Raw genomic sequence first — 8,558 nt, 5'->3', positions numbered from 1 at the left:
CCGGCCGGTTTTTCATCAAACCGGTGAACCGGGCGGTTCCATACGAACCGGTGGGCTTTTGATTTTTTCCAAAGTTACCCCTCTGTGCACTCAGGACAACCTTATCTACTTAGGGGCATTGATGTACATCGATAAAAATGAGTCCTTTAGGGTTGTTTGCTGGCTGATGCTGAGGGAGGGAAAAAATCACTCTTATCCTTTTCGTGGTCATTTTGGGCGGCGGCGGCAGCTCTGCTCCTCCTAGCAGTGGCGCGCGCGTAGCCGGGGGCTCGGTCACTCGGGGCGCGGTGTAGAGCAGGCGACGGGCAGCTGTGCAGAGCAGGCGGGGAGCCGTAGCGGGCGCGGTGCAGACTACAGAGCAGGCGAGGGGCCGCGGCGGGCTGCTGCATGGTACGGTGGGCGGATTCGGCGGGCCGCCGTGGGAAGGATTGGCCGCGGCGAGCGGCAGACAAGGAGCCGCCTCGGCGGGCAGATCCTGCAGTGCACTGCACTTGCAGCGGCGGGAAAGGAGCCAAGGACAACGAGCGGCGGGCGGATCCAGATTCCTGCTCTACTTTTTCAATCTCCGGCTTCCAGACAGCACCTCCACTCCACGACATGGCTGCTAATGGTGAGCTTGTTTAGTATTTGTCTGCATTTATTAGATGACAACACCTCCACTCCACGACACTATATGGCCTGCATTTATTTGGTATTTGCCTAGTGAGATTTTTTATATGCTTTCAATAAGATTTGTTAGATATATTCAGTAAGATTTTTTAGATACATTCAGTAAAATTTGGTAGATATATTCAGTAAGATATATGGCATGCATTGCTTTGTTAATTGACTGATAGAATTTTGATTGAGTACCATCTACCATGTGTTCTGTTGTGTGTTTGGAACTCTTAGCATGTCAGTATGTTATCAGTTATCACACACTTGATATTTTGTATGAAAGAACCTACGAAGTTGTGTCCCTGTGACTCCGTGACTGTGAGCTGTGATTCTATATTTTCTGTATTTCGTATGAACTATATATGAAGACGAAAGATATGTTATTATCATCAGGCACTTGATGTTTTGAATTATGAACATGTCATTCTATATATACATATGTATGAACCTTATACTTGTGTAATTAAATTTATGTTGTTTATCATTCGTCAATTATTAATTATAGCATATATAATTATATATATATATATCGGTTCAAACTATTTGTGACCGGTTCGATTTGTCCGGTCCAAAATAATTAAACCGGCGGTTCAATTGGTTCAAAACGATTGGATCAGTGAACCAACGGTCTTACCGATTCCATCTTCAATCCGGTCCCAATAACTATGATGCTCGGTCCTGCACTACACGCAATGCGTCTTTGGATTCACTCGATCTTCCATGGCTACCCCTCTATGTACACGTACACCAATCAATGCAAAACACTTGCCATCCATCTTAACGCTAGCTATAACGATTACGTAGCAGCACAATCCCCTTGATCCTAACTTTTTTTGTACGGAGGGAGCACAATGTTTGTCTTTCGTTTATATCATCGTCTTGTCTACTCATAGTACATAATAGATATCAGTTTCCATTGATGGGTTTTCAATAACGTGATTACATGAACACCAGTACAGTGGCACGACGATTGGAAACAATGCCATGTAAGATGTGGAACAAGTTCGTGCATGCTTGCCGTGGCCCGGGGGCATTGGGTGGCAGCAAGCCAGCAATGCAAGCACTGCCATACGCCTACCCCATGCTACAGGTCACCGTGTGGAGTATATGGAGGAACGTGGTGACCGCGGGGACCGGGACGGAGCGACGGGGAGAGGGAGACGGCAGCTGCACGTGCGCGCCGCGGTGGCGTGGGGCCGTGGGCCAGCCTGACACACGCTGCCCGCCGTGGCCGGCGCCCGGCAGCCATAAGGCTGGATAACGAGCCGGCTCGGCTCGTTTTGGCTCGGCTCGTTCTGGCTCGTTAAGATAACGAGCTAGCTCGGCTCGGTTCGTTATCCTAATGAGCCAGAAAGCCAGCTCGGTTCGGCTCGTTAAAAGCTCGAGCTGGCTCGTTAAGCTCGCGAGCCAGGTATAAAAAATACACAAAATATAATATTTGTATTTATCTAAAGTTTGAGAATAATAATAATACAAAAGAAATGAATCTAACAACCTTAAATTGAATAAAAAAATAATATGCGCTAATATATATACAAGTATAATAAAATACTATAGTATTCATGCATCTAACTACCTTAAATGATACTTTTTTCCCTGGAAGCTTGGCTCGTTTAGCTCGCGAGCGGCTCGCAAGCTGGCTCGAGTTGGCTCGTTATAGCTAACGAGCTAAAATCTTGGCTCGACTCGTTATCTTAACGAGCCGAGCTAAGCCGAGTCAAGCCAGCCACGAGCCGAACGAGCTAACGAGCTTCGAGTTTTTCGTCCAGCCTTATGCAGCCGGCAGCGTCCTTGACGTTTGGGTGGTGGAAAAGGAAGGTTCTTCTTGTTTGAATTGATGACGAGGGGGAGGGGCGGATGCCAGGACGGCGGCCGTCTTGGTTGCTTGGGCCGCTTCGAATTGAATTGAACCGTTGGGACGGGCGGGCGGAGATTTCGAAGGCCCGCTCCGGGGGTGGGGACCGCAGTAGTCATCACTCGTCACATCAGACACACAGGAGCCAACGACGTCGACGTCATCTTTTTCTAGGGCCCGTTCGCATACCCTTAAATCCGACTTGATTCGCTTCTTTTTTTATTCAGAATAGTGTTTTTCTCTCACAAATTCCTCTAGGGTTCGTCCAAACCAATCAAATTCCTCCGAGCGAAAGATCTCCATGGACCGACAAAATCCTTCGGCAACTGCAAGTCTGGAAGACCGGAACGTTCGTTTGCATTGACGCCTAGAAGAAGAGTACGAGTAACCGGTAGTCGTAAGCTTTCGCCGTCCGATCAAGAATCCTTCTCGAAGAATGCAAAGAGACGAGAAGTTGTGGACACTACAGATGACAAGTTGCTAGCCAGCAGGTATCCGCCAGAATGAACATGACGCCACTCATTTCGTCAGCTAAAATTTGCATGGGCGTTTAGCCGTTTACACGCGCATAGGAAGCTCCTCATCTCAGCTGCTCTCGCTAGACGGCTAGAGAACTGACACGGACCCATAAACGAGATAGGCCTACCTAGGCCTGCACTGGCCCAGTTTGTGATTTTCTCCGTATTCTCTCTTCTCCAGACTGCTGAACGAATGCTGCCAGCAGAAAAAGCCTCAGATGTACCGGCCCATACGCTATAGGCCCTACTATAGCCCATCAACGGCCTCCAGTCCTCCACAATCCGTACCTGATCCGAGCATCCCATTCCCACCAAACATCGGACTTGATAGCGCCGGACGTTCCATATCCGGGGATGCTAGCGTTGGACCAGCGCGTCAGACTTGCAAGCGAGCGCCCTACCAAGGGGTCCACGTCGCCAGTCGTTTTCCACGCATATCCCATATGCAGCACCTGATCTATTTTTAAAACATCCAGATGTAACAGTTGCAACATACAAAATAAGACATAAGACGCTTGAAACATGCGCCTGAAACACTTGAAAAAACACCTGAAAAACACTTGAAAAACCATTACAAACATATGCAACATCTAGATGAAACACTTACAACAGACGTATAAAACACCTGAAACACTTTAAACATACGCTTGCAACATGCATGTATATGCAATATCCAGATCTACTTTTACAACATTCAAATGAAAACACTTGCAGCATACGTCTGATACAGATAAAACATTTGGAATATACTCTTGAAACATACGTGCATAGCCATTGCAATATGTACAACATCCCGATCTACTTTTGCAACATCTTAATCTACTTTTACAACACTGATACGAAACACTTGCAACATACCTCTGAAAATCTGAAACACCCGAAACATATGTTTACAACATGCACTTTCAGCGCAACATCTCCTTGTTGCTTGGGAATGAAGGCTCATCGGCGTGTGGAGTTCACCGGTGTAGAGCTCGCCGGTGCGCGGAGCTCACCGCTCCGATGGAGAAGGCCACGATGGATTTGGCGTGAGCTGTCACCACTCCAGTGGAGAAGGTCGTCCACGCGATGGAGATGGCCACGGATGGGAGATGCGACAGAGATGGAGGAAGGAGGGCAACCACGGCGGGTTGGAGGCACGGTGGAGATGGAGGAAGGTGGCGACCACGCTCGGGCGTGGTGGAGATACCGGCCGGCGGGCACTCGAATGTCATGGAGAACACCAAGGCGGCGTGACGGAGTGCGGTCATGGCGCTGCGGAACGAAAGCGCCAGAGGGTCGGAAGCCTTCTGGAGAACGGAAGCTTCCGATTGTTGAAGAGGATATGACTGTTGGGCCATTGGACTAGAGTCGTGGTCTGCGAACGGGGATGTCCGGACGACCGGACGCCCTCAACGCAACATATCTGACCAAACATTAGTCTCAAAGTTTTAAAGTTTTCTTTTTAAGACAAGAAAAAACATTGATATCATAATAAAACATTATTCTCACACATCCATTTGAATCCAAGTGTTTCCATTCCATCACTTATTAGGGCCTGTTTGGAACTTAGAAATTTCACAAGAATCACGCAGAAATTTTACAGGAATCAGTTCAATTTTACAGAAAAAAGCAAGAACAAATTTTTTTCCCGCATTCCAAACATGGTCTTACTGGCTATGTATGCATGTGCCGACATAGTAAATAAATCTAGGTTTTGCATATAAGAATGTGCATATTACTATCTACTATAATATGGTACAAGTGCCATAGAGCTATATATGTTAATTTGTAGTATTAATTTAATAAATAAAGCACCGTGCTTATCAAGGTATTTAAATAGCGCCCGATTCTATTTGACTGTGGCCTTTTTATTTAACTGAAAGGTCTTATAAAACATGAATTTTCAATTATTTTACTTACGAAATATTTGGCTGGTGAGGAAGGGGAGCCTCTACGACTTTATATTAAGATTTAAGAAGAAATCATAGTAAAACCGACCGAAAGAACCTCTAAACCCTGTCTCGTCCTATAGGGCAACAGCATGCAGGTCATCATAACCTAGGCCCCTCGACCTTCGGTCTGTTCGCTTGTTGGTTTCGGCCAGCCCAAACCAGCCAGCCAACAGTGTTTTTCTCTCACAATAAACCAGCACCAGCCAGCCCAAACCAGCCCAGAAACCAACCAGCGAACAAGCCGCTTGCCAGTATCTAAGACCGCACCGTTACCACATTGCCTTGCCGGTCCCCTGACACTCTTTTTAGGAAGAACGATGACAGGGAATATTTTTGTACAAGATGTGATTTGAACCCTGATTGTTGGTAACTCTACTCGATGACCATCTGCCACACTATTTTAGTGTGTTTGCATCAACTGTATACGAATATAGAACTAAGAAAATTTATAAACATAAATATACTCAAGACAGAACTCTACGAGACATGTCTCCATGTCCATTACTTCACAATCGTGCGGTACTCCAATGCTCACTAATAATAGAAAAGCCATATAAAGTCGATTTGATCCTTAATTTGCATGAACACTAAAAGGTCAATACCACCGTAGAGAGACTTTAAATACTAATCTATTAATGTAAATTTTATATACTAAGCTTACATATAATTTGACCAATTCCGCGTTACAAGAGTTATAAAATTTATTTTTTAGTCAAAATAGTTTTTGTCAGGTATTATTTCTTCAACTTGATCAAATTTAGAGAAGATTGATCTAATATAAAACTGAAATTTCTTACAATTTTTTATGTCAAATGTCTTAAAATTTGGAAAGACTAGCCACGTAGACGTAGGTATATTGGGTAATTTTGTGCTCCCGCAAAGTCACAAATCCGACCGCGACCAGGCCGCCGTACGTGCGGGCGACCCATTACAAAAAGCTTCAAAACTACCCAATCTCAAGACGCAAACATCTTCCGATAATCCGATCTCCAATCGCCGACGCACCCCCAAAACCTAACGCACGCGCGCAGCAAACCGCACGACGACGAACCGAACCGAGAGAGGATTGGCGATGCAGAAGCAGCAGCAGCACACGGAGCGGTGGGGCGATCTCCTGGACGACGATGGCGGCGACTTCGACCTCGGCGTGCTCCTCCCGCCGCCGGTCGTCGTCGGGCCCGACGCCAACGGCATGAAGAAGGTGATTGAGTACCACATCGACGAGGAGGGCAACAAGGTCAAGGTCACCACCACCACGCGCGTCCGCAAGGTGCGCCGCTCTAGGAGGGCCATCGAGCGCCGCTCGTGGCCCAAGTTCGGCGACGCCGCTAAGGAGGCCGCCGGATCGCGGCTTACCATGGTCTCCACCGAAGAGATCTTTTTCGATCGCACACGTGCATCACGTCATTACTGTTTTATGATTCCTTTAAAACTTAACTGTGTTCTATGACTCCTTTAAAACTTTTGAACTGTGATTCCTTTAAAACTTAACTGTTCTATGATTCCTTTAAAACTTAAAATCTGCTTTGGTTTCGATTCATTTAATTTGGCTTTTCTGTTGGAGTTTTGGTTATTCATCTGTTCTGTACTTCTGTTGCTATATATGCACAGTGCTTAGTTTTAGTCAAAATTCGGGTGATTTGGTCGACTTAATTCATGATAAAATAGTATCAAGATAGGGTGCACGTTCATGCATGATGTGATCAATGCAAGCAGATTGGTGTTTCATTGCATTTGCATCTAGCTGTATGCTGGTTTTGCTGCTCTTGGACTTGTAGTCTATACAGTCAGTTAGATCAACTAGGTATCCAATCCCCTGAACGTACGTGATCGGTTGGTTGGGATTGTTATCTCTAGTCTAGGAATAGCTTATCGGTTGGTTGGATTATTATTTCTAGTCTAGAAAGAACTTGGTTATCGTAGTCAAGATCTTTTGGTTGGGATTAGCACGCACAAAATCATTCTTTACTGCAAGGAGCATGTTTGTATTTTTAAGGCGAATATAATTGTAGATTTGATACAGAGCATGCACAAAATTATTCTTTATGTGTTTGACTTTGACCGAAAGCTCTCTTAGCACATCGAATGTACACTGCTGATTTTACATTATTAATCGAAAATAATGACTGAAATTATATATGGGAACAGCTCTATTATGTTTAGTAGATGTATTTGGTTTGAAGATACAGTTAGGTGTGGTACCCTGCATGCGTAGTGTACGTGTATGCTATTCTGCAGATCATGTAAATGGTCTGGTCTCGTTGCTGTTAGTACGTATATACGAACACACATTCAAAACAAAAAGATCGCTGTTTTTTTTTTTCATTAGGACTTAGTTACTTTGGATTTCCTTTTGAAAGACAATGAACATTGTCGGTATATATATTAATATAAGAAGAGGAATTGCATGCTTGAGAAGTGCAATTTTAGAAGCTCACTTAGTAGCTAGAATGCTAAGACAGGCAGGAAAGCTGACTACTCGCAAAATGTGGGGATGATTAATTAGTGGTGCCAAGCCATTTACTTTTTGTTAATACCCGACAAAGAATGTGTTCAGTAGTAGACATCAGCCACTGCTAAATTCTACAATAGCGGTGACATGAATCTTCGTAAAATAGCTGACAGTGCAGATCCCTTTTCATTTTGTATATACAGTGTGATTGGTTCTGAATCTTCTCAAATTTTTTATGTTTTGCTTTAGCATCGGTATTATCCCCGTACCTTTGTGCTCTCATTTTGCTAACTGCTCATTTGTTTGGTTCAGGGAACAACGGCGACGGAGCAGGGCCATCTAGTTCCGCTGATTCACTGGCCAAGGGAAACGATAAACCAGGAGGAGGCCTTCTCATGGTTTGCAGAACCTGCGGTAAGAAGGGTGACCACTGGACCTCAAAGTGCCCCTACAAGGATCTTGCTCCACAGCAGGGCGAAAGCTCTGGCGACAGGCCTCCCTGCGCGGACGGCTCTGGCGGCGCAGCTGGCAAGGGTGGAAGTGGAGCATATGTTCCTGTGTTCAAGAGGCTGGGTGGCGACAGAAGTGGAGCGGATGTGATGAGGCGCAGGAACGACTGAGAACTCGGTCCGCGTGAGCAACCTCTCAGAGGACGCCCGCGACCCTGACCTCGCAGAGCTGTTCGGCCAGTTTGGGCAACTTAGCCGCGTCTATGTGGCGATAGACAGGGTGACTGGAGAGAGCAGGGGGTTTGGCTTCGTCAACTTTGTTCATAGGGAGGATGGAGAGAGGGCTATCAAGAAGCTCAATGGATACGGCTACGACAACCTTATCCTGCACGTCGAATGGGCAGCACCAAGGCCCAACTAGCTTAGTTTCTGATACTACACTGGTTGTTAAATCGCATATCTACTAAACAATTTATATATCGGTGTATGATGGTTCAAACTCCAAAGTAATATAGTTGTGTTATGAACAGGCCACGTGTCTCAAAGCTAGAATATTGTACTCCATGATGGGATAAAGATGGCAACGGATATACGAAACCCGACAGGTTTTTACCCATGGTTTGATAATGAGCAAAAATATATACCTAGCGGGTTTCTGGGCATGGGTTCGAGGATGTAGTACCCTAAACCCGT

At 45.6% G+C, this 8,558-nt stretch overlaps 1 pseudogene; it reads left to right on the top strand.

Moving 5' to 3' along the window:
- The first annotated feature begins 5,952 nt into the window (after positions 1–5,952).
- Positions 5,953–8,332, top strand: LOC136475044 (uncharacterized; annotated as a pseudogene).
- Positions 8,333–8,558: the final 226 nt, after the last annotated feature.

This window comes from Miscanthus floridulus, chromosome 8, assembly GCF_019320115.1.
Source record: "Miscanthus floridulus cultivar M001 chromosome 8, ASM1932011v1, whole genome shotgun sequence".
In the NCBI taxonomy this organism is placed as follows: Eukaryota; Viridiplantae; Streptophyta; class Magnoliopsida; order Poales; family Poaceae; genus Miscanthus; species Miscanthus floridulus.
The sequence above is the reverse complement of the archived record's forward strand: the minus strand, read 5'-3'. Positions and strand labels throughout refer to the sequence as shown.